We start from the raw sequence: 27,608 nt of genomic DNA on the forward strand, positions 1-27,608 counted from the left end.
TTCTTTATATTATATTTCTTTATCCTTTTTTGCACTGACCAAGAAAAAAGAAACTGATAGCAACAACTTCTTGTAACTACAACAATAAAGCGAATTTAATAGAACAATCATATTCTAACAGGGTATTTTTATTAGTCCAAATGCCCCAGGTCCAGATTAGCAAAAAATAATCTAAACCATCCGGGAGAATTCGGAATGCAAAATCTGGACATTGTTCACAGTATTCATCAATGTCTGAATTTTGCAGAGCAGGCCCCAAATTAATGTGAACGTAGTCTGGTTCCAGCCTGAACAGATGCATACAAGCAATTACAATTTGGAATTATAGAAATTCTCAGCGGTGTAAAGGAAAGTATGCAACAGCTGGCCCACCACAGAAATTCTGGTTGAAAAATAAAAGCATATAGGGGTCAGAATGATTTTATCCTACCTTTAGCTCCACACAACATGCCACAGTGGGGGCTTGCCCCCTATGTAATGAGCAGAGATTACTCATCTCTTAATATCCCATAGACTTGTGCGTTCAGTCTTAAATGGACTGGGATTCGTCTGAATTTTAGGTGATTGGTGGGTTGTCTGAATTTCGAAAATCGTGAAAGGAACATATCTTGAATAAACAAACCGGACAACAAACAAGCATTTTTTATTTTTTGTTTCTTGATGCAGTGTCACGTCCGTGATGCAAAAAAGAGGAAAAGGGGGAAAAAAGATGATTGATAGCTAAAGAATAGCCACTATATGGTTATTTTATTCACAGATCAAGTGAGAAATGACCAAGAGAGGGAAACAAAACAGTGAAATAAGATCTTTTATATCTACATTTACATGTATTTTTGGGTGTCAAAATACACCAACCAGTGTACTAGAAATTATACACATAATATCTATGTTTTGTAGTACATTAATTAGCCAATTTTTGTGCATTTTTGGTTTTGTCAAAATCATTTTCTAGAATATTTTGCATGGATAATATTTGGATGAGCCGAACCACCACAAAGACGACAATCGGACTGCCTGATCTAAAGTTGTTTTTTTTTATTTTTTTAAAGTGATTCAGCCAAAATCTAATATCTTATATAGCATCCCCTGACCAATGGAATGGGTCATCATATAATGAGAATAGAATGAATATTACAAAGAATAGAATGAGAATAATAGGGAAAAGGGGGGATATGATTATTGTAATTATATTTTGTCCATCCGGATAAAATGAGTATTCATTTAATAACCCCTTTTTCTTTCAAATGTGGCAACATGGAAAAAAAAATTTACAAATGATTTTTGAAGGTGTGACATTTTTGTACTCAAAACTCTAAGCCAGGGGTGCCCAAAAGGTAGAGCCCCAGATGTTTTACAACTACAGCTTCTATAATGCTTTGCCATTCTAAAGGATTCGAAATGCATTTAAAGCATCATGAGAGTTGTAGTTCTACATCATCTGGGACACCCCTGTTCTAAGCATATGAAGGCAAAGCTGAGAGTGTAAGCAGAATGTAATAGTAAGAGGTTGTTCTGGTGGGGAATTACTTTCCCATATCTCCTAATGAAGTGGGTCTGTGGGCACTAGTTATTAATCCACCCATATTATAGAGCTGAACACATTTGTGAGTGTCTATGTCACTGCAACGATGGCGTTACATGCAGACTATTTTAGAAGGAGTCATAATTATTTCCATTGTCCACATTATTTATCAGAGAGTAAGAAATTAGCACAAATTAATCTGTTGACTATCCTTAATGTTATACATTGTATGTGCTCATGTTCAAAACAGACCCGCCCCCACCAAAAAACCATTATATTAATCCACAGAGCATAAATAATAATTGTATGTTGTGTGAGAGGGTATTGTTAAATGAGTTCATTAGTATTTTTGACACTAATACATTTCACACCCATCTTCAATGGAAATTATTTATGGTTTGAAACAAACATATGATCCTCTTTTTGTTCTATCTGAGCCAGAATTTAGCCTATTACAAGCATTTTTCCATGGTTGGGTGAATAAAAGCATAATTTATGGCCATGTTTTTTTGGCTATTAAATTGTAGTTTTCTGAAAATTTTACTTTTCTACCAGGCTCAGACCCTATCCCATAAAATGCATTTAATGCTGTGTCAGTCACCATTCCTGTTGCTTTGGGAGCAAAGATAAATTCAAAAGGGTGATCTTTTAGTTTATTTAAAACATTGGTCTGAATTTACATTCCCAGGATGTTAAAACGCGCCACTAATACACATTGTTTATTTCTCAAGTTTTACCATCCTAAGGCTATTTTGACCTTTGTCCAGACATGTTACAAACAGCGTCTGTTTGTCAATAAAACAATATATTCAATACAGATCAATGCAAAGTCATGCATTTTGGAATAAGAAGCCCACAAGCCATTTATACAATAAATTGGGTTGACCTGGTGGTACCACACCAGTGAATAGACATTGCTTGTCTAGACCAGAACATATAGTTCAATATTTTCTTTATTATAACAAAAAATGTGCCTAGTATCTGAAACCACATCTGTATACTCATCTGTTTAATGCCCCGTTTGCATCAACCGTTGTGGTAGTGCAAACCTGAATGTTACTTCATGCACAACTATAATAAATAATGAAAAAATAAAAATAGACAAAAAGCAATATGCTCAGAGAATAAAGAAATAAATAAATGGGGTTGAGTTAGGGATAACATTAATGGAGAAGGACTTGGGAACATTTATAGATCACAGTCTACTGTTGCAAAATCTAGTAAGGTGCTTTTGTGTATAAAAATGGGCTTTGATTCACGTGATCCCAATATCCAAATCCAGATCTAGATCCAAATAGAATTTTACTTCTTTAAAAATCAATAGTAAGACCACACCTTGACTATGTGGTGCAATTTTGGGCACCAGTTCTAAAGAAGGATATTGCTGTATAGAAAAGGTGCAGAGGTGAGCTACAATATTAATAAAGGGATTGAAAACATTAGTTATGAGGAAAGGGGAGAAAAACTGGAATTGATATCTTTAGGGAAAAAAGGCATGTCAGAGTGGATATGATAGCACTATACAAATATATACAGGGTCAGTATAAACCACTGTGTGCAGTGGCGTACGTACCGCGGTCGCAGGGGTCGCAGCTGCTACCGGGCCTGGCACTCCAGGGAGCCCGGCCGCCCTGCGGCCCCCCCGCGACCGGGTAGCAGGTGCCATGCTTTGCGGCCCCGGCCCGTGCGGCAAACCGCCGGAGCCGCATGTTAAGGGGTCCATCGGGTGGCCCATGCTGTCAGGGCCACCCGATGGACATGGATTTTAAGGGGGCCCGGTCTGCGCTGAGCGCTTTAAGTGCTCAACTGGGCCCCCTGTGATGACATCATCACTGCTGGGAGGAAGTGACCGCACGTCACTCCTCCCAGCATACTGAGAGCCCGCGCGGGAGGAAACAGAAAGGAGGAGGGAGTCAGAGTTCCTGAGCCACCACTGGACCCACACATGGTAGGACACATTTTGTGTATTTGTGTCTCTGTATGTATGTGTGTATGTATGTCTGTGTCTCTGTATGTGTGTATGTGTGTCTCTGTATGTGTGTATGTATGTCTGTGTCTCTGTATGTGTGTATGTCTCTGTATGTGTGTATGTATGTCTGTGTCTCTGTATGTGTGTATGTGTGTCTGTGTCTCTGAATGTGTGTATGTCTGTATCTGTGTGTATGTCTGTGTATGTATGTCTGTGTCTCTGTATGTGTGTATGTATGTCTGTGTCCCTGTATGTGTGTATGTATGTCTGTGTCTGTGTCTCTGTATGTGTGTATGTCTGTATCTGTGTGTATGTCTGTGTATGTGTGTGTATCTGTATGTATGCATGTGTCTGTGTGTGTGTGTGTGTGTGTGTGTGTGTGTGTGTGTGTGTGTGTGTATCCATATGTATGTTTGTGTCTCTCTGTGTGTTTGTGTGTATGTATGTGTGTGTCTGTGTCTCTGTGTGTATGTATGTCTGTGTCTTTGTCTGTGTGTGTGTTTATCTGTATGTATGTTTGTGTCTGTGTCTCTGTATGTGTGTATGATTGTGTCTGTGTGTGTGTGTGTGTCTGTTTCTGTATGTGTGTATCTGTATGTCTGTGTATGTATGTGTGTCTGTGTCTCTGTATGTGTGTATGTATGTGTGTGTCTGTGTCTCTGTATGTGTCTGTGTGTGTCTCTGTATGTATGTGTCTGCGTGTGTGTCTCTGTATGTATGTGTCTGCATGTGTGTATGTATGTATGTGTCTGTCGGGGGTGTGTGTATGTGTTTGTGTCTGTATGTATGTGTCGGGGGGGAGGGGCCCACAGTCAGGGGGGAGAGGTTCGCACCGGGGCCCCATGGAGTGTGTGTACGCCACTGACTGTGTGCTAACTTGTTCATTAGTAGGCACATATAACAGACAAGAGTTCACCCATTGAGACTGGAAGAAATGTGTTTTACTTACAGCAGAGGAAAGGATTCTTTACAGTAAGAACAATAAAGATGTGGTTCTCTGCCTACAGAGGTTGTGTTATCAGATGCTATAGATAAATGGGAAAAAAGGCTTGGATGCATTTTTGCATAAACAGTATATTCAAGTATATAACTGATCTGTATGTAATCAAGTTGTTGACCCAAGGAGAAATCTGACTGCCAATATGGAGTCAAGAAAGATTTTTTCCCCTTTTTGGAATAATTGGAAATGGCTACAATTGTTTTGTTTTTTGTTATTTGGTTTTATGCCTTCTTTTGGATCATAAAAGAATGGTCTTCACTGTTGTACTTATTTGACGTTAACCTGGACAACTATGTAACAGGAAGCATGAAAGACCTGTCAATGTCATTAGCCTGCAGAGCTCAATGTAGAGTACGTCTGTTATTATCTCTGATCTTGTTTGAGTAGTATAGGAATTACAGTATGACAGAATTATGGGAGATATAGTTACTAAGATAGAGCACTAAAATAAAACAGAACTGTTACAGTATTTATTGACACCAACATTGAACTTCCTATATCCAGTACGTAAAGCAAGTATAGCATATATCTTCAGATCTGTGCGTGGAACCCACTAAATATCCTGAATTTGAAGGTGCTCCTACAAATGATCAGGTATTTCAATAAAAATGGCAGGGCTAATGATTCTATAGCATCATATTCTAGCCTTTATAAGTACTTTATGTCTTAAGCACTTTGTTGAATACGCATGCAGTTTTGTACATTTGGTAGTATTATCTGTACCTATGTTTTGCACAATTGCACTTTCTCGTTAAATATATATCTAAAGAAATAAAATTATCTTTGTACTAAAATCTCTGGTGTGCTTGGGAATTATTTGTATTATACTTATAAAAAATACATGAGCTAATACAGAGTTCCCATGAAAGCCTGTGCTGTTGCACTCATAAAAAAAAATATATACAATTCTGGCCTGTTGGCACTCATAAATGTCTATGCTAAATCAGATACAATTAATGTCTGGCCTCTTGGAAATTTTTCCAAATAAATTTCATATTTCTCTACTAAACATATGGACAGTGCATAAAAATCTGTGTCGATTACTATAGCAGATCTGTTGGAATCATTCCCACTTTGGAAAGGGGTTAACAAAACGCCAGTAAAATATACTAGTGAGAAATCAATTTCTACATTGCAAGCTGACTTTTGGATTGCATTCTAATGCCCTGTCCTATTACTGGCACAGTGGGAAATGGTTTCAGGATGATACTATTTAGGGCAGACACATGTTCATAATAATGTTTATTTCATTTTGAGGGGGGGACAGGAGGAGTTGGGAAGATTAAAGCAAAAATACCAGGATGCAGTTGGGTCAAAGGGAATGTGTTGGAGCCAAAATGTGTATTGTAACCATTTCCTAAAATCACTCACTGACTTATTCACATGATTTTATTTACATTTATTGCCACAAAAACAATCATTATTCAAACAATTTATTTTTTTCTTACAAATACCTAAAAATTAAATATTGAAATGTACATTTAAAATGTGCAGTGGCTGCCTTTGACTATACAACCTGATAATAAACAGTTATCTCTAATACCAGTTGTTTTGGACTGCATCCCCCATCATTCTTAGCTTCTGGGGAGCTTTACACCAGTGCTAGTTTCTGAGTTGTACATCCTTTAGGTAGAATACAGGAGACCCAAATGTCCTGTGCAGTAATGTGGGAATTCTATTCCCAAGGGATTCTAACTGGGATAGAATTCCTATGGGTTGCAGTCTGTTAGCTCAATCATCCCTAGGACATATGTATTACTGGGGTGTTGCCTGTCATTCTTCCAGACAATGATTTCATGTAGAGAGGTACCTAGTGTGTTGCTTTGATTTTTGCCATCCATCATTTCAAATGGCAAATCTGCTAAAACTACAATTTTATTTTATATATTCTTCTGGCAGCTAAGTAGTTAAATCACAAGCATCATGCAATGCTGTGAAATTATTTAGTTAGAATACCAGGTTCATTAGCCACTATCAGTACATTGGATTTCTTAAAGAAATAGAATTTGGGTTAGGGAGCGGTAAGTTAAAGTATCTCTGTTTTGCTACCTGCAGCATTAGCTTACCAATCAATTTCAGATTTACTAAGCAGCGATTTCTAGTGACATGTGAACCGATTAGCAAAAAGCAGATCAAAATACCAGAAATGGAAAAATACCCACCTCTGCTGAAATTGACATTAATTCCATGTTGCCTGTCTTGTCCTAAAATTTGACAGCTGGTTCCCAAGTCACAACATCTTACAGATTATTAAATAGACCCCCTGAACTAGCCCCTAAGTAATCTAGCCAAGCGCACAGTATCTCTCAGTCCTCAGCCCCCAAACTGTGTGTGCATGTGGGATGCAGACAGCAAAATATGTTCTAACACAGCTTAATGACAAACACTCCACTGTTTACAGTGCAGAATGTCTACATGCAGGGACTGACCAGAATCAAACATTAAACAATCACCAAGTCAGCTGCTAAAACACAGCCCTGTGATGGTCCATGGACACAGAGCCACCTGCCTCTCATGATGTCTTCAGGAACAATCTCCTGTTTTCCTAGATCCTTTTCATTTCCAAGAATTTCCTCCTACTTAGTGTTAGTGAGTGGAGACTCCCAGGCTTCTAGTGAAGGAACCTGGACAGTGGACATGCATGGGAGCAGCATTTACTTGATACATTGTTGAGAGTTATTTAACTGCACAGAGATATGTTCAAGCTTTATGAGATGTGGGAAATTAAGTTACATAACAGATGCCTGGTTTTATTGTCTCCTGGCTCCCAGGCAAGCTAATGAGGACTGTTTGGTTTCATTCCACACTCATGAAACCTAGGTTGGATGTCAATGTTAATTCTTTTCAATGATGATATGATAAAGGTGGTACATAGGGCAATACATTCCTCCTCTCAACCTTGACTGAGCCATGCCTTGTCTGTGAGAACTCTGCATATTTATAGTGCAATTTCATCTCCTACTCTGAGTGAATGAAGAGAAGGGTGGAGAGCAATTGGGAGAGAGGGAGGGAGGAAGGCAAGGGGGAGGGAATGAGGCTACTTCCAGCACCCATTGTGTACACTTTAGAAAAGAGGAAGCATTAAAAACTCTAACAGGAGAAGCTATCGGGTCTTGTAGCAGGTAAGTTCTTAAACTGCTTTTTCAGCTGTATTTGGTTCCACAAAATTCATCGGGATCTCTCCACACACGTATTGGAGATGGCCAGCCCAGTAGGTAAGTAAAATAAAATCCAGGAATGTGTTTATAGACAGATCTCATCATGGAAGGTGCATTTCTGTTTATTAATTATTTAGTAAATGTGTGTTGTAATAACATGTTCTGTGTAAACTTTGGGACAAGCTGTATGTGCGTAGCTTTGGAATAAGCTTTACTTATTATATAATGCTTCTCAATACATGTCCACCCTGGACCATGCAATATATGAGTGAGTGATGTGTGCATGAATAACAGTGGATCGAAATCCCATGTTTCTGAGATAGTTACAGTATATCACAAATGAAAGATAAACCGCAGTAAGTCTGATGACAATGTGCTACATGTGTCTGGCTATCACTTTATTGTACCTTCAGAGGACTGCACTTATAGTCAGATTATCGCTCTGCCCAGGTGATCTCGTGTCCTGTCCTTTTAAATCTGCTCTACCTGTTTAATTGTAGCAATCAGACTACGATGTATTAAATGTATTGTGTACCGGGTGCTCTCCAGGAAGAGTTGTAAAGCTTTCTCCTTTCTCGGGTATACACAGCATAGCACGATGTATGTTCCTGGAATACTTTAGAAAGTACCCAGGAATAAACACATGTTGTGTGCATTTGATCTGCATTCTTGCCGTGCCTTATGATTGGTCTGCTTTTTAGATTTCTTTTTCATTTGCTATCAGTCCATTCTCTATCAATCCATGTTATATAAAGCCATGCTCTATTATTGGTCCATTCTATGTCAATTCATTTTCTATTGCTGCCGAGTTCCATAGTAAAGAGCATCAACACCATTCACTATTACAGGTCTTGGACAGTGACTAGTGATTGACAGACTATAACTCCGCCATCCAAACCACAACCCTCACACTGCACGCGGGTTAACCTCTCATGCAATCTGAAGACATCTATGTGGATACCATAACAATATACGAGAAAAAGTGGGAACTGTTAAACCAGTTCTTGACATATTTGTGAATGTGGCAATAAGTCATGCATTAAACTAAGATTAGCAGGCGTTATGTGTGTATGCTGCCTGTATTTCTTTCAGAACATCTATTGGTGTCATAGAGACCCAGGAAGAATAATATCATATATAGACTATATATAATTATAGACCACACTGAGAGCAAGTTAAAAGAGGCTAAGATAAGAGTATCAGTGGATGAACTCTGTACAGCTCTGCTATGCGTTTCTATGAGCAGTATCCTAGCACCCACTGATGGCTAACCTAATATTGTGAATATGTTTGGGAGCTCAGCCAGTCGATATATTTTAATATTCTTTAAAACAAACAGATCTACCTACACATGCTTCCTGGGTGTCAGAGCGTTAGAATGCCTCCCCTCCTCTACTCTCTCTCTATTTATCCTTTCACACCCAATAACTTTCAATACTCATTTCTGTTCTGCTATTAGACACAGCTTCGTATTACTTTTTATTAGTCTGTATACAGCAAGACTTAATAGGTGATCATATGAATAAATCTGACACAGACTGCAAAACGGCTAGAACCTATACGCAAATAATTCTCTGACTTTAATATCTTATAAAAATACAATACAATGTTAATGTGATCTTACTAAATTAGTCACTTACAAACGTACAAAGCGCTGTATTATAAAGTATAATAACCTGGGTGATTCCCGCTGCAGCAGCGAGTCAGCGATAATCCACCCTGGGATTTGGGGGCTAGCGGTCTCTGACAGTGTTCTTTGCTTGAAGACTGGACAGTAAGCTTTGCGGAACACAGGTATTCTACTAGGTCAAAAGTATATCATGGGGGTTATACCTGAAGAGCTATTGTGGGGTTAAAGTTCTAAAAGCATTGCAGTCACCATGTAAACCATTGGAATGTTCATGCTGATTAATCCACTTTTCAGAAGTTTGCCCCAGAATGGATTTTTATTCTAAATCCTCTCTGTGTCACCGTGCCAACAATACCCATGGATGAAGACAGATATAGTGCTGTGGATCTTTACCGATGTGAAGTAAAGTACCATGTTAGAAAAACATATCAAATATATTGAACAGTTATCAGCACAGGTGGTTTAGAATGTTTTATTTTTTTTTATATCTTTTTTTTTTTTTTTTTTTTAAAAGCTGAAATCAGTAAGTGTGCATTATGTGTGTTACTGTCTGATTGTAAGAGTTGTGACAGTGTGGGATGCAAATGGTCATGCGTTTAGGATTTGTTGATATGCACAAAAGATCTAAAAGCTCATTCAGTTGAAGAGAGTGCTTGCTATATAAACCAGGCAGACAGGGATGCGTTAGCTTTAATTCCTGAAAGGCACGGCCGGGGCTTGGACACAGTAAAAGAATGTGCAAGGAGCAGGGGCAGGGACTATATAATTAGAGGAAGAGGGGAGAGGTCTTGGATCATGCAAGTTCTGAGTCCTCTGTTCCAGTGTTCCATCACTGAGCTCTAAGCTCTCTCTGTAGGCATGCAGCTCCCCAGCGCTCTCCAAGGTGCTGAAAGAAAAGCTTCCTGGAACTGAATACAGCCCTCACATAAAGTGTGTCCAAACTGCCTTTTGGAGGAACAAGAACAGGGGTATGTAACTCATTTACAGATTGCTTGTTGTACCTATCTGTCGCTATGGTTTCTGTGCAATAATAGAACTGCTATGGAGGTAATGCATGCATTCAGAGTTTTTCTGCATGTCTTAGCATTGCGTAGGTAGGAGAAGCATTCTGTAACTAAGGATTTTTGTAAGACACCTAGACCTTGGTTTTATTCAGCATCAGATTATTCACCTGTTTTTAAGAATTCTACTAAAATATACCAGGTGGGGTCCTTCATTAAACCACAGGTATGTACTCTTGTAAGAATGCCTTAGACACTTACAGTAAACTTGGTAGTAGCTTAATGCACACAATCAGAAAGGAAATTGGAAAGCAATGTGCTATAAAGCAAACAGATTATAAAGGAGTCTATTTATTAAACATTGCAGTGAATTGAAAATGATTAGCACATTTTAGGCAAAAAAAGAATCAATCTGTAAAATATATTTGAGTTTGAGATTTTTTTATTATTATTTTATTTTTACAAAAATCTGCACTTTTAGCATACATTTTGGAAAGCAATTTTTCATTTACTGCTATTAGGTGTTTAGTGAATAAATTCAGTAATGCTTTAATTGTAGAATGGTTAAATATGTTCTGTTTATTGAATCTTTTTGGCTCAGTTCCCATCCGAATAACACTGCATTAGGCAGCAGTATGGAAGAATGGGAATGGTTTTTGTGAAATAGTGAGGGTCATATTATAGAGTGTACTGGAATAGATCACAGCAGGGTTCCCATTGTCCCTGCTGTTTATGACAACAGAATGACTGTGTGCCTGTTTAAAACATGGGAATATGTGCATCTCTTTTGCTGTTAAGTGAAGACTGTAATTCAATATGATAGCAGGACTACAAAATAAAAGAAGTCGGGTTCATTTGAACAGAAATATAGTAGCAGTTAGAATAATAATTTCACAGGTTGCTTTAATCAGGAAAAACATCCAACACTAAAACAGTATAATCCATAAAGTTAGACAACACAACTGTAGCTAGATAAATACTCACAATAAACAAAGCCCAAGATAAGCTCTATTTCCAAGTAAGTAAGTATCCAAACTGGTCAATTATTTCTACATTGCAATAGGACTGGACATGATGGGAGTCAAGGTTTATATATGCAACTATTACTGCAGATTTCCATCCAAGTGTACATTCACTGCAATCCAACGAACACACACAAACAGTAGAATTGAGTCATTGGTTGAGATAATCCCTCTCCATGTGTGGATAATACAGAGTTTAGTCTCAGAATACTGTGACTGGTAATCTCTACAATGCTCACTGTTTTGATATACAGCTTAAACATTTTTATGCTTTCTTTTTATTTAAAATTGTATTTTTGAAAAAAAAAGGGACCTTTAAAGATAAAGCTATTATAGCCATTAATGTGCGTTAAACACACTAATTCTCAATATTGTAGTTTCCTATTTCATCATGAAGTTTTGGGATGATTAAAGAAGTGTATATTACAATGTCAGTGTTTTTCTTGGTTAATATTATTGAAGTTTCATTTAATTCAAATCTTGTTTTTTTTTTTATAATTCAGTCTGATTTTATTTCATTCCATATGATTTTCCCTTACATGTGCCTGTTATGAGCAAATACTTAAGTGAATTCAAGAAATATTATGAAATATGGAACTTGATTGACAAGAACCCTCTGCATCATATTAGACTTTCTACATCATAGAGGAATATTTATTAATAATGTAGACTAGTCTTGCCTATATCAGACCTCACTTCAAATTTATATTGTATTATTACCCTTGTTGATTATTAATTGTATTTAACAAACGGCTGTATGTTATATTGTTACCCAAGCGTGGTTCAAGGGACTCTGTAAACTATCTATATATGAAATTACAGAGAACTAAAGAAATATGAGCAGAGTCGGTAACTTCCCCCAAAAGTTCCATGAAGATTATCACAATGTTTTTATAATGAAGCGTCTCATAGGCACATCAGTAATCCCATGGGAATGTGATTTGAATAGTTGGCAAATGGTTTAGCAATTGTAAAAGAATTTTTTAGGAATTGCCAACTGTGACTCACTTACATAATGCTTACTTTCACATTTTATGGGAATTTTGGCCAGATGGTTGCGTCTTACCTGCTTTGTCACCGTGAAGCAATTACTCTTTTCTTATATGAGAACAATGGAAATGTGACTTTTTTGCGGGGGCGGACTAACATGTCTAAACCATCCCCCCCAAAAAGTCTTATTGAAATGTATTTCCCACATTGAATCGGAGTGATGCCTATGTATCTATGGTATTGTCTTAGAGTGTATCTCTTGAGCTCTCCAAACAGCAGAACCAACAAAGTTCATAATATTGCGCTACCTGCTGTACTTGAATATTTATTTAATTAGTTTTATGGATTAAATAATTTCTCTATACCTCTGAAGAAGTAGAATGTATGTATGCATGTGTGTATGTATGTATGTATATGTGTAGACATTCACATGTGTGTATATGCTTGTATGCTTTCTAGACATAAAACCAAGACAAGACGATATCATTCAACATCATTTACCCTTTTTATAAGGGTTTACTTCACTTTTCAAACCATAAGAATGAAAACAGTAGTCCATATTTAAGAAAATCAAGAGCATATGGTGGCGAAGGAAGCTTTTCATAATCTTTTCTAAGCAGCTATTCACGAAGAAACCACCCATCAAAATTGGCCGGGATAGCAAGATGTTTGAACTTGACATACTTTTTTTTACTAAACAAGTCAAACATGTTGGTTTAATACACAATAAATTAATTCCCTTGTGCTTTAGAACTACATGCAATTACATAGCAAATCCAGATTTAATCCATATAAAATATTTTGGAAATAATAGCTAAATTAATTTTAGACGGTTTCAATGCGTGTTAAAAGCACAACTAGCTGTTGCCCTTATTTACTCCAATTCTCCATCCAATAAACATTTGTAGACAGACCCATGGGGATTCACATTCATATGAGTTTCAACATATTTAAAAAATTCCTGTAGCTCTTTTTAGTTAGTAGAGATCTGTTTTTATTCCTTTGAGACTCTCTGTAACTATAAATGCTAGTTTGCAATGTTTTGACACATTGTGTAGTCATTCTTGGTTTCCTCTGAACATTTCCCTTTTAGATGAGTACATTTGTCTCTTTACTGATCAACTCAGTGTCACCAGCAAATACACATTGTACACAAAAATATGAATACATCAGGAATAGTTTTCCATTTTTTTTTTACACAATGGAACTGGGGGTTCAGGTTTAATGGTAGCAGTAGGGGGAGACACTGTAGCCTGTGCATGTATATTCAACTAAAAACAGCTAGTTTGCATAGTTACCAATAAAATGTGTTTTTGTGGCACATAATGTTGTCTTCCTTGTTACTAAGTATAAAATTAGAGTAATTGGTTCCATGTAAACTAGTGGTAAATTGCTAGGGGATTTCAGAATTATTATGCTCTTGTGTTATATCACCCACAGTTACATGAAAATGAATTTAATTATATGAGGCTACTGTACATGGAGTATAGTGTTAATTAAATTAGTTAACGAAATAGAGAATTAAATTACTTTTAACAAAACCACTATGTATGTATGTATGTGTGTATATGTATGTATGTTTGTGTATGTTTGTGTGTGTGTGTGTATGTTTGTGTGTGTGTGTGTGTATGTATGTGTGTGTGTATGTTCAGGAGACATCATAGTATGGGATGTTATTCCTTATAATACATGCAATGATGTATCTTTTGTATTACATGATATTTTCAGGTTAGGATAATATTAGTGTGTGTTAAAGTAGTGTAGAGGTTACTGGTTAGTTGTAGGGTACTGCAGGGGTTAATGTTTAGTGTTTCTAGTGACAGTGTAGTGTAGGGGGTAGTGTTGTGTAGTGTTAGAATAATGTAAGGGTCCCAGTGCTGTCTGAGATTAGAGGGAGTTACCGGTCTGGTCAGCAGCTCTCTTAGGGGCTATCAGTAAAATGGCAGTAGGTTCTGATCGAGAATGTAACTCCCGCTAATCTCATGCATGTCCTGGTTTAGATTAGATAAGGATTAGATAAGGCCCCCCGAAAAATGGAAAGATCACGTAACATATATAAATATGTACATACACAGAGAGATCTCACTTTATAAACTATGCATGTCAAGGTGTGAAAACATGTTAGCGCTAAATGGTATACTATGTTCCCACTTAAGGAAAAAAAATCAGTGTTACTGCATCAGTTTTATGGATTCATCCCACCGCACATAACTCTTTCCATGCCAAATTCAACACCAAACAGGTGAAATAAATTATGTGTGTGTATATGTTCCATATTCCACATACTTCTCTTTTAAGGCACTTGGTGTAACAACTATTTGCGTATGGTGTAATTAACATGCAGAGGTTTTAAACCATATACTAGGTTTCTTGCAAATTAAAATTTAATGATACTGAGTATTCACATTGTCTCGGTTTTCTTTTAGGATCCTTATAAAGAGCAGATGTACCTTACTACATATAATTAAGATACTTAATACATATAACACATAATACGTAATATATATATATACATATATATTATTTTCTCTTATCCTATTTAATGGACTAATTTTTATCAACCTCAATAATATAACAGCTAAATTGATAATATCTTATGTCATATTATATCTCATATCATCTATAGTTGGTACATAAACCAACTGAGGTATTTTTATACGAGGGATTCTTGTTTGGTGATTGATATTATGTCAAACTCCTGATTAAGAAATATGGTCTTCAAATGTTCTGCTTTGATAATCACGCATCCCAGAGAACTAGCATGTGGATTCAAGGATTGTCACCAACAATGCCTGGAAATCTATACCACATTTTCTTTGGTGGAATGCAATTAAAATATTGCAGTGTATTCTACTTCAACATCAGCTGGAAACACAAAGCTTACTTACTTTAACCCCTTAAGGGCAAACGATGAAAATCTTCTGTCATGCTGACTTTTTGCTTCTGAAGCCATGTACTTAAGGGGTTAACTCTTTTATAAAGAGTGTACATAGTGTAGACGGATATTTCAAGTGAGACATTTCATTTGAATAACTGGATGACATCATGTAAAGTTAATCATAGTTATCAAGTCAATGTAATTGAACAGGAACAGAATGGCTGCAGGCCAGGTTTGGTAATATATTTCTGTGTCTCTAACCTAATACAACGAAACTATATGAAATCATCTTAATTCTTTAAGATTAAATAGTTTTGTGAGTTTTTTTTTAAATCAAACGGATTATGAGCGCTAGAAATTAGAGCTTAGAATACTGTTACTTTGCAGCACTACCCTAAGGAAAGGTGAAAGTAGATTTCTTCAGGAGGTAGACACAATAAAAAATAATTTTATGGAAAGGTAAGGAAAGTTTTTTTTACTGTAAGAACAATAAGGATGTGGAATTCTCTGCCTGAATAAGTGGTTTTATCAGAGTCCATACAGATGTTCAAACAGCTACTAGATGCATACTTGCAAAAACAGAATATTCAAGGATATAGTCTTTCCTTGTAGGGTAATAACTGCTTGATCCAAGGATAAATCTGACTGCCATTCTGGGGTCAAGAAGGAATTTTTTCCTAGCTTGTTGCAAAATTGGAAGTGCTTCAAACTGGGTGTTTTTGTCTTCTTTTGGATCAACAGCAAAAAACAAATGTGAGGAAGGCTGAACTTGATGGACGCAAGTCTCTTTTCAGCTATGTAACTATGTAACTATGAAAGAAATGCTTTAATAAATATATGGGTGAAAGCAGAACTGTCGTCTTTTTTCTAGCCATGTTGGGTTAGACTCTACTGTTATTAGACTAACTGCTCCTTAACCTAACATGTCTGGCGCTGTGGTTGATATATGTGAAATTGCAGCAGCTGTTAAGTTGAACAGTATTTGGTCAGACAACAGTAGAATCTGATCCAACATGGCTGCTCAGCCAGAAATAAAAGTGAAATATTCTTTTTAGAACAGGGCAATTTGTGGTGCAAAGTTCTAATGACAAATACATGGTATTGGTTTCCATGGTGGTAGCTTCTGAATCACACCTGTTTTTTTCTTTGATAAACATTGGATGTTTTACTTATGCTGATGGTGACTTAAATGATAATGCACTCATACGTGTGTAAAGACCAAACTGTATGAAATTGATTGTTGCAAGTTTTAATGGAGTTAAGCACAATGGGAATAAAACCATTGAGTTACATTTCTTTACAATAACATATTGTGGGAGTCAGAGAGATTTATGAGTAATAGGTCATGTCAAGCTAATCTGTTTTTGCTTTTCAACAAACTGTAGATGACAATATAGACCAGTGTGATTACACCTACTTGTCTTATGCAAACAGTTTTCATAGTCTACCACATGGTATGTTATTATATAAATAAAAAAAGAAAAAAAAAAGAAACGAGTTTAGGAGAAAGTCTTGGTATTTGGATACGAAAATCAGAGCACATATGATCTACAAAACTAAATATAGTGAATTTAAAAAGAAATTGTAAAAAATAGTGTAGGGTTGATATGAATGAATCATGCTTCATTTGGAGACAAGATAGGTTATAAGTCAAACACATCGAAGTGCTGTCCTTGATTCCATTCTTTACAAATAATTTCTAACAAAAGCTAAAGAGTGAACAAAAAGCAGCAGCAGTATTTTTGAGAATAACACAAAATGATAGAAAGTAAAGAAAGCCACAACTCTGAAGAACATTTCCCATGTAGGAATTTGATAGGAAGAAGGATTGAACCTTTGTTAATAGTTAATCACAGATGTTGTAGAACATAGAACGTACAAACTTATTCAACAGGGAAATGATAACATCTATTTTTGGAGGGGGGTTTAGAGTAGAAATGACAATTATGCTTTGCTGTTTTTGTTGGGAAAATGCAATTTGTGAATGATTTTAGGGATATTGGTAATTCAATTGGCTTCATATCTCTTTCAAGTAGCATCAAATTATCATTTTGCCAATGTCTGGATGACATCCCTTATTTTGGTAAAAGTTTGCAGAGCTATAACGTTTTGTTTTTACTTTATTTTTGTTTCCATGAATACAACTTTTTGTATTTACGGTATGCTTAGCAGATAATGCCTCTTATTTCTGAGAAACGGGGTAGAATGTGAACTGCTTCTTCAGTTCTTTTTCTAAGTCTAATTCTATATGCCTATATTTTAAGTTCTTTAATTCCTTTGGTGTAAATTCTGATATGCTAAAATAAGGGTAGCCTAGTGAGCCCATTAGCTGCAGTTTTACCTGTATGTACATATTGAGCACATCATTTCAACCATCCCTTGTTAAATAGGTAAAACCTAATAACATCACCTTCTTTGAATTAGTTTTCTTGATGGTTTAGACAATTCAAAAAATACATTTTCCACTTATATAATTTTTTAGCCTATAGCACATTATTCATATTCTAGGGTCGATCTATTTGCATGGTCTTGTGTTTGGCTATTCTCTGCCTCATCTGATTGTGCAACTCTCTCTCCGTTCACAACCCTGATGTTGTCCAATGATCCAAAAATAACATATTACATCAAGAATAAAATTAATGCTACCTCATCCACATGTCTCATAAAATGATGATTATAGGTAAATTGATTAGTCTATACTATCCATGAGTTATCCCAGACGGCAATATGTGAGTCCTGGAATGGTGTCAATACACAGTGGACAAAGGCTGGTTTTACTTGTTAATTGAAAGGAAGATACAATAACATATATTCAGATATTTCCTAAATATAGGAGAAGACATTAAAAGATTCAGTGCTAAAATTAAAATGTGTATTAAACATAATGGTATCCCAAACACACTCACTACACTAAACGTCAACCTAAACTCCGCTTTAACCTGACGAATAGTACCCAGCGTCTACCAAGCTACAGAAATAATACTAGTTAAGCATGTTACAAACCGGTCCTCCCACGTTGCAGTTATTGTCAGCCTACATAATATGTCTCTAATATGCCTGCTGCCATCTCATTATCTGACATAACTTGTTCCTGCTTGTTTGCTACATTTTTAACAAAAAAAAAAGTGCAGTTTTTCCTATATGCCACAGTGCTATGCCTCTTGAAGTGCTTGTATTTTATGTAATGGCATAACAAGTCTGCCTGTCAAACTTTTGCACAACCAAAATAAAGAATATTTAAAAAAAAAAAAAAACATAATGGTATTATTCATACTTGGTGAATAATATTGGGTTTGCAGGTTGAGAGAGGTAGAATTGAATTTGGTCCAATATGTCCTCACTCTGTCACTATAGAGTTGAAATGTGGAATTTATCATACCTTCTTAATAATTTGATATGATTTGTTATGATAACCACAATAGAATATATATAGAATAAAATAAATCTAGAGAATATAGAATGGCTTATTTCCATTTATAGCGACTATGTCAGGGATCAGCTGACACTATATGTTGTATATTGGCAATGATATAAAATAGTACCATGCCAAATGGGGGTGAGATACTTGCTTATTATGTTTTGTAATCTAGAGACAGTCAATCTGAGGTATAACATAAGGACCAAATGAGCAGTTTCAAACATACCAGTTGTTTAAAACCATATGCAACTCATAATTCTTAGAGGACATCCCTAGTTCAATATATGGATATGCTTTGGTTAACATTTTGGGACATGATGACTGAATAGGCTAGAGATTCACATTAATTCCACCTGTGGTCACGCAATAACATACAGATATTGTAGTGTCAACCACATTTTATTTGTCTCAGTCATCTCATTTATTTACAAGCAGGCCAACATAATTTTTTGAGAATGTGATTTCAACAAATCAAAACTGATCAGCAATGACGAGATATCTGCAAGGGCGGACTGAAAACTCACAGGACCCTCAAGCAATAGGAGACCAAGGGTCCCCCTCTTGGTGCAATATCTTTGTGCAGCTCTTACACATATATTATGTCTGTGCTGCCCAGCACCCAAAATGGCTGTGCGAGAGCCAGAATCATGACTCCCACACCAGCAGGGCCTCCAAACAGGGAAAGAATTACGATTAAGGGGTTAATCCAACCAAAAACAGGGTTTTAATAAAACACTGTTTTTGAGTGGAGTAACCCTTATTGGCGTGCCTCACTCCCCTCCCCCCCCCCCCCCCCCCCCACATTAAAGAAATTCAATAATATCCCACACTTTCTCTGTGTTTGTTTGTGACGTCCCAACCAGCATCCACCACTTGAGCAACCACACAAGTCCATACAAGTACCCTCCAAACTCGTGTTTGTAGGCTTCTTGTGGGCCGTGCATGTATGAGATGCTGCTTGTGAGGTGTTTCTGTATGCTTATGTGTTGAGTTAGAATGAATAATTTGTCCTGTTTTACCTATTGTACTGCTTGTGGCATTCTGTGCATACATTGATTGTGTGAATGGGCATGTTTGCAGTGCAGTATTTGAGTTGAGAGAGCTGGTTATGTTGCAGAGTGTGTGTAGATATGGGATGTTGTGTGTGGGATAGAGGCTGTAGTAGGCATATGGGAGATACTGAGGCTATAGTGTGTGTTTGTATAGATACAAGAGGCTCTACTGTGTGTGGGGGCTGTAGAGGCTGCAGTGTTTGTGTGTGTGTGTGTGTATAGAGGCTGCAGTATGGGGAGTATGGGCTGTAGTAGGTGCAGAGGAGCATAGATACTGTAGTAGGTACAGGGGGGCATAGGGACTGTAGTAGGTGCAGTCAAGCATAGATACTGTAGTAGGTACAAGGGGACATAGGGACTGTAGTGTGTGTGCATGGGGGAGGATAGTGGCTGTAGTGGATGCAGGAGTGATAGGGGGGGTATCAGGTGCTGGGAGGTATAGGTAATGTAGTGGGTCCAGTGAGGGATAGGGGCTGAAGTGGGTGTAGGAAAGGAGAAATGGACTGTAGTGGGTACAGAAAGGTAAAGGGGCTGTAGTGGTTACAGGGAAGGGTTAGGAAGGGGGCTTTGTTGGGTACAGAAAGACATTGGGGCTGTGTTTGGTGCAGAAAGGCATAAGGGCTGTGTTGGGTTCAGAAAGGCATAAGGGCTGTACTGGGTGAGGTGGGTTCAGGGAGAAATAGAAGCTGAGGTATGTGCAGGAAGGCATACAGTCTGTGGTGGGTACAGGGAGGGATAGGGATGAGAGGAATGGGGGCAGTAGTGGGTGCAGGAAGGCATAGGGGATTTTGTGTGTACAGGGTGGTACAAAGAGATATAGAAAGTGAGTAGGGTGAAGGAAAGAATGGGGACTGTAGTAAGTGCAAAAAAGCAGGAGAGCTGTAGTGGGTGACGGAAGGCATAAAGGTCGTGGTGGGTGCTGGGGCCATAGGGCCTATAGTGGATAGAGAAAGGCATAAGGCATGTGTGAGTGAAGGTGGTATAAGGGCTGAAGAAAATATTTACATACCTGTTGTCTTTGTCAGGCCGCTGCTCCGTAGCTTCAGCAGATTCTGCAGGAGAGGAGAGGGCAGGAAGTGATGTCACTTCCCATCCCCTGGGCACTGCATCTTCCCCTCATATGGAGCTCCACACAGCCATGGCATGGATGAAGAAGAGCAAGGTCACTGCCATGTCTCACTCAGAAGGTGGGGGTGGATGGAAGGCAGAGGGGGGGACATTGGCTGGAAAGATCTATGATGTTAAATCTCCTCAGCTAGAGCATGGCTGTGCAGCCGGGCCCCTGACTGCCTCTAGCACTCTGTCCATGACCGATCTGCCCAGGTGGTCAGTCTGCCCCTGGTTGTCTGCTTGGAGAGACCCATATTGCCAGTCCAATGATTTTAAAAGATCTTCTACTGTGCACAATTCAGACACCTAATAAAACGATAGTACAGTACAGGCTATGCAGTCACTGTACATGCAGTTCAAACACAGGGTTATTCACTAAAGAGAAAATTCAATGTGAATTTAAAATGAATTTGAATTTTTAAGGCCAAACTAGCCAAACTGTGAATTTTCTCCTAAGTTGGCTATGTTTCCAGTTCAGCTTCTTTAAATTCAATTTTGAAATTCACTTTAAATTTGTATTGAATTCTCAAGGTAGAAAATAAGTGTTTTGCTTGTATATTCTTTTAATTTGTTGGATGTTCATGATTCGTCTCATGATGCAACAGATTGTGGTCAAATGAAAACTAAAATGAGGCAAAAATAGCTAATTTGGAAAAATTCCCCAGGTTAGCTTAACAGCTTGGCTATTTTGTCCTGTATTTAGTAACTCACTTTTCATTTCATTAAAGTTTGTTTTCAGACAATACATCTTTTTTTATAAAAATGTCTATATCTTTTGTGTAAAAGACCTTCAAAATACATTAATCATTTCACCCTTGTTAAAATTAGAGATGAAAATTTAAACACACAAATAGGACAAAAAAAAAACAAACAAACACACCCACATATTGTGTAAAATATGTGAGAACACATTTAAAAAGTAGTACCAGTGTTCTAAATACAATGATTTGGTTTATGTGTAAGATAAAAATATTAATGTGCTTTGTTGAGTTTGCCATATATGCATTCACATAAATCAAAGATATTTGTGGGAATTTACTAAATCATACATGAAAGAGAGCATTTTATTTTGGGACTGAAATATGGATGCTCCTTCTCAATTATCCCAATCATGGGAAAGCAGTACATTAAATATCTCCTCTGTTCGCATACAAAACTGGTGCATTTGTACACAATTCAAAAATCTAGTCTTCTTATTGCAAAAAGACAAATGTTTAAAGGGTTCAAAAATAAACCCTTAGGAAACAGAAAAGACACTTTGATGAAAAAAACAAGTAGGCAGATTAAAAATAACATCTGCTTTGTTGCAAATATAAATTCACAAAATGCTCAGTTTTCTTCCCATATAAATAGAAAACATTCACACAATAAAAAAAAAAAAAGTTTGATGTTAACCTTTTGACAGCTTTATAGCCTCAAAATGAACTTTAAAATAAATCATTTGGTATGATGAATAACGTCCTACAGGAATTTCTTTTTACACCTAAGAGTTAAATTATGGCCATCCTATTATACGATTATAAAGATTTAAGCAGTTATTCGAGACTCCCAGAGTAAAACACAGACACTAATTCTGAATTAATTAGCTCATCTAATCTTGTTCTAGTGTGCCTTATGTACATGCCAAACAGTCTTACACTCATTTACTGAGATTATCTATATTACATCCACTGGAAGGCTGTTGCAGGTATCTACAACCCTTTCCATTAAGTAGTTTTTTTCTGTCATTACTGAACAGTACTCCGACTTCCAACTTTGATTTAAATCTGTTTGTATCACTTCTCCTGTTATTACAAAATGTAAATGTAATTAAAAATACTTCCGTCCTCTAAGTGCGCTGAAAGTATGGGACTATTATCTAACGTGGATGTTAAGCTAATTGACTGGAAAGCCACAAAACTGCTCTGTTTAAATGCAACACTATTTGGTTGTAAACACTTATGTGGCTTTACTATTGGTGGTGTGAAAATAACTCTACAGCTGATTTGAGCCAAGTCTTCTTTATCTTAAAGGAACACTATAGTCACCTAAATTACTTTAGCTAAATAAAGCAGTTTTAGTGTATAGATCATTCCCCTGCAATTTCACTGCTCAATTCACTGTCATTTAGGAGTTAAATCACTTTGTTTCTGTTTATGTAGCCCTAGCCACACCTCCCCTGGCTATGATTGACAGAGCCTGCATGAAAAAAAAACTGGTTTCACTTTCAAACAGATGTAATTTACCTTAAATAATTGTATCTGAATCTCTAAATTGAACTTTAATCACATATAGGAGGCTCTTGCAGGGTCTAGCAAGCTATTAACATAGCAGGGGATAAGAAAATCTTAATTAAACAGAACTTGCAATAAAGAAAGCCTAAATAGGGCTCTCTTTACAGGAAGTGTTTATGGAAGGCTGTGCAAGTCACATGCAGGGAGGTGTGACTAGGGTTCATAAACAAAGGGATTTAACTCCTAAATGGCAGAGGATTGAGCAGTGAGGCTGCCAGGGCATGTTCTATACACCAAAACTGCTTCATTAAGCTAAAGTTGTTCAGGTGACTATAGTGTCCCTTTAAGTGGATACAAGTGTATTTACGCCACCCAGTACAGTTAACTTCACATTTGGAAATGCCAGAAAAATATTCAGAGTGACAGTTAGTCAATTTAGTAATGAACTATCCCCACCGTGGATAGTGAAATACATATTTGAACATCCAGTATGCTGGTGGAAGTTGATTTGTTTTACTTTATTTCTAAGGCATTACCATTGAAACATACAGAAATAAGCCCTCTGTTCAAACCCTCACTAATATTGGGCAGCAGCAATGGCTATAGTATTCAATTATATAAAACAAAACCAATAAAAGTTACCCGCATCATATACCAAATCCCTATGCACATTTATATAACAGAGGGTTTTATTAACACTGCAATAGCCATTAGAGTGTAAGCTCATCTGCCAACATTAATGCAAACCTCTTAGGTGAGTCCAACACAAATAATTCACCTTGCTGCTTCTATCTGAAAGAATATAACTCTAATGAAATAGGAACAGGTATTCCTGTGAATCTCTATAAACTAATTAACCCTTAATAGGACTCACTTACTTGGCTCTGCCTTAGGAAGTCCATATGAATCACTTCTCGCCGCCAAGTAGATAGCAGCAGTGCAGAGATCCAAGTAAACCATTGCAACTATATATCCAAAAGTAGACGTTGAAACAAGATGTAAGGCAATTTCATGTTGGAATCATCTTTTTTACATTAGTTTTGTGTTAATGCATTCAATCCAATAGAGGAGTCACAGAAAGCTTGAAATAGAGTAGCCAAATTGTAAACTCTTCAATGTGGAATGTTGTTGTTTTTTTTTTTTTGCTTCATTATCAAATTCCATCTTAAATGTCTGTTCGATGTTTCTATTAGTTAATCTCAGCACTCCAGACGTTTTGAACTACACCTCCCTACAGGGCTGCCATCAGAAATTTTAGGGCCCCTGACACAGCTCAAGATCTGGGCCCCCGGGGCCAGTCCCGAGTCCGCCCACAAGGATGAAGTGTGTGTGTGTGTATAGTGGATGCGGTATGTGTGTCATGGATGCAGTGTGTATAGTGGATGCAGTATGTGTGTCATGGATGCAGTGTGTATAGTGGATGCAGATTGTACGTTTTGTGTAATGTATGTAATGTTTGTATGCATGCATTAGATGCAGAGTGTGTGTGTAGTGAATGTAGGTGTGTGTATAGTAAATGCAGAGTGTGTGTTTTTGTAGTGGATGTAGTGTGTATAGTGAATGTAGTGTGTTTGTAGTGAGTGAAACGTGTGTATAGTGAATGTAGTGTGTGTGTGTGTAGTACAAAGTGTGTTTAGTGAATGTAGTGCGTGTGTAGTGCAGAGTGTGTTTAGTGAATGTAGTGTTTGTAGTGAGTGCAGAGAGTGTATAGTGAATGTAGTGCAGAGTGTGTTTAGTGAATGTAGTGTGTGTGTGTAGTGCAAAATGTGTATAGTGAATGTAGTGTGTGTGTGTGTGTGTAGAGCAAAATGTGTATAGTGAATGTAGTGTGTGTCTGTAGCGCAAAGTGTGTTTAGTGAATGTAGTGTGTGTGTGTGTGTAGTGCAGAGTGTGTTTAGTAAATGTAGTATTTGTAGTGAGTGCAGAGCGTGTTTAGTGAATGTAGTGTATGTGTAGTGCAGAGTGTGTTTAGTGAATGTAGTGTGTGTGTAGTGCAGAGTGTGTTTAGTGAATGTAGTGTGTGTGTGTAGTGCAGAGTGTGTTGAGTGAATGTAGTGTGTGTGTATAGTGCAGAGTGTGCTTGTAAGGATTCAGTGTGTGTGTAAAATAGGGGGGAAGGGGAGTATTATTTTTTTATTTATTTGTGTATATTTAAATTTTATTCCCCCCTCCCTGGTTCTTACGTGCCAGGGAGGCGGGAGATCGCATTTCATGTTGATCCAGTGGCATGGTGGAGGGAGCCAGCTGCGGTACATTGAAGAGGGGGCCCAGCAGCACACATTGTCTTCCTTTCCAGCTCCTCTCTGACTAAATCTCACAAGACAGGCCTGCGTGCTGTGCGGAGCGTTGCAATAGTAACCCGTGGCAACGCTCTGGCGGCCGCAGGGTGCAAGAAAGTTAAACAGAGAGCAGCTGGAAAGGAGGACAGAGTGTGCTGCTGGGCCCCCTCTTCATCGTACAGGTAGCAGGGGGCCCTCTGTGCACATTTATATATAGCGAAAATCGCTATATATATATATATATATATATGTGCTTCTCTATGACAAGCGTTCAGCGTCGACATGCAGAGCATGGAGATGTTGAATGTCAGTGCTGCACATTTTGCAACACTGACGCAGGAAGCGCCTAGGTGTTCCTAGGCAGCAATGTAAACACTGCATTTTCTCTGAAAAGGCAGTCTTTGCAGCAAAAACCCTGCAGTGGTAGACTATACTCACCAGAACAACTACATTAAGCTGTATAATATAAATTAAGCTGTAGTTGTTCTGGTAACTATAGTGTCCCTTTATGTTTGTGCGTGCAAAGGGGTAGGGACTGCAGAGGGTGCCGAAAGGAAGGGGCTGTTAAGGGTGTGAGTGGAAGGGGCTGCAGAGGGTACAGGGGGGAATAGAGGCTGTAGTGGGTGCAGAGGAGGGACAGGATGTAGTGGGTGCAAAGGGTAATAGGAGCTGCAGTGGGAGCAGTTGGGTAGCCCACTAGCCACTACCAAAAGCGAAACCCTACCATTGCGCACAGTGCAGGGGGCAGGAGCTGCAGTGGGAGCAGCAGGTAAGAGCTGCAGTGGGAGCAGAGGGGTAGGGAATTCAGTGGGAGCAGGGAGGTAGGGGCTGCAGAGGGAGCAGGGAGGTAGGGGCTGCAGGAGGTAGGGGATGCAGTGGGAGCAGGGGTAGGTGCTGCAGATGGAGCAGGGAGGTAGGGGCTGAATGAGGTAGGGGTTGCAGAGGGAGCAGGGAGGTAGGAGCTGTAGGGGGGATGGGCTAGGGGCTGCAGAGGGAGCAGGGGGTAGGGGCTGCAGAGAGAGCAGGGGGTAGGGGCTGCCGAGGGAGCAGGGGCTGCAGAGGGAGCAGGGAGGTTGGGGCTGCAGAGGGAGCAGGGAGGTAGGGGCTGCAGAGGGAGCAGGGAGGTAGGGGCTGTAGGGGGTATGGGCTGCAGTGGTCGCAGGGGTTAGGAGCTGCAGAGGGAGGTGGGAGGTAGGGGCTGTAGGGGGTATGGGCTGCAGTGGGTAGGAGCTGCAAGGGGTATGGGCTGCAGTGGGATCAGGGGCGTAGGGGATGCAGTGGGAGCAGGGGGGGTGGGGGATGCAGTGGGAGCATGGGGGGTAGGGGATGCAGTGGGAGCAAGGGGGGGTAGGGGATGCAGTGGGAGCAAGGGGGGATAGGGGATGCAGTGGGAGCAAGGGGGGGTAGGGGATGCAGTGGGAGCCAGGGGGGGTAGGGGATGCAGTGGGAGCCAGTCTTGCCTTGTTTCTAGTACTGGATACAATCTTGCTGCAGAGCCTCCCTATTAAGCTCCTGGGAGGTCTGCTTAATTTCCATATTACCTAGTTCCTGGGATCCGCTGTAGCTGCATCAGGGTTCTGGTATGTGGCTGCGCAAACGCTGGTGCTCAACACCAGAGGGCGTGCGGTTACCCTGCACCAGGCCCTGATAGTCCATTTCCACGCTGAAGACTCCCATTTATAATCAGGCACTCAGGGGTCTCTGTTTCCATACCGCCACCCGTGACAGCCCCTTGCTGAGTGCAGGCTGGCTGGGGAGATTGTTTAACTCCCGAGCTCAGCCATTACTTACTGCAGCAGTATGTGGGGCTCGGGGCCCCCCAGGACCGCCAGGCCCGTGACAACTGTTATGGTTGTCATGCCCTGATGGCGGCCCTGCCTCCCTAGATGCTTTGCCAGCACTAAAGCCGCAAGAACATTATGTGAGATGTAGTCCACAACATCTGGAGTGCTGACAGTTAAACAATACTACTTTGTGCAATCATACATTTAGCAAAAATCCTAAAATGATTAGATTCTACGTACTATATCACCAGTGTTAACTCTTTAATGTATGATATTTTATACACAACAAATTAGAGAAAAAAACAAGAGGTAATTTTGTCACAGAAGCAGGATATTTATATGAATAATAGTTTAAATGCAAAAAAGTGAATCCACTATAGTTTAGGTTTCTCTTGCATTCAGGAAACCTTAAAGAGGAGCTGTCATTTTCATGGATTTTTAAAACTAATGTTTACTTGTCCCTTTTATTTTACAAATATGCGATCTATGAAAAATAAAATGTAATCCTATATCCTATTCATCCTATACTTGGGTGCCTCCATCATAGCTCCCTGTCAATCATTATTATATGTTCCGTGCTTT

At 38.5% G+C, this 27,608-nt stretch overlaps 1 protein-coding gene across 8 annotated transcripts in view; it reads left to right on the forward strand.

Moving 5' to 3' along the window:
- Positions 1-27,608, forward strand: part of NOS1 (nitric oxide synthase 1) — a 156,733-nt gene that overhangs the window by 52,178 nt on the left and 76,947 nt on the right. Inside the window, exon 1 of one of the 8 annotated variants that reach the window (XM_063454197.1) lies at positions 7,570-7,613. The exons of 5 other annotated variants lie outside the window; for them this stretch is intronic. The gene's annotated coding sequence lies outside the window, so the exon portion shown is untranslated. 2 more of the 8 variants (XM_063454196.1, XM_063454193.1) reach the window with 2 other exon arrangements.

Source organism: Pelobates fuscus, chromosome 5 (genome assembly GCF_036172605.1).
Source record: "Pelobates fuscus isolate aPelFus1 chromosome 5, aPelFus1.pri, whole genome shotgun sequence".
Classification (NCBI taxonomy): domain Eukaryota; kingdom Metazoa; phylum Chordata; class Amphibia; order Anura; family Pelobatidae; genus Pelobates; species Pelobates fuscus.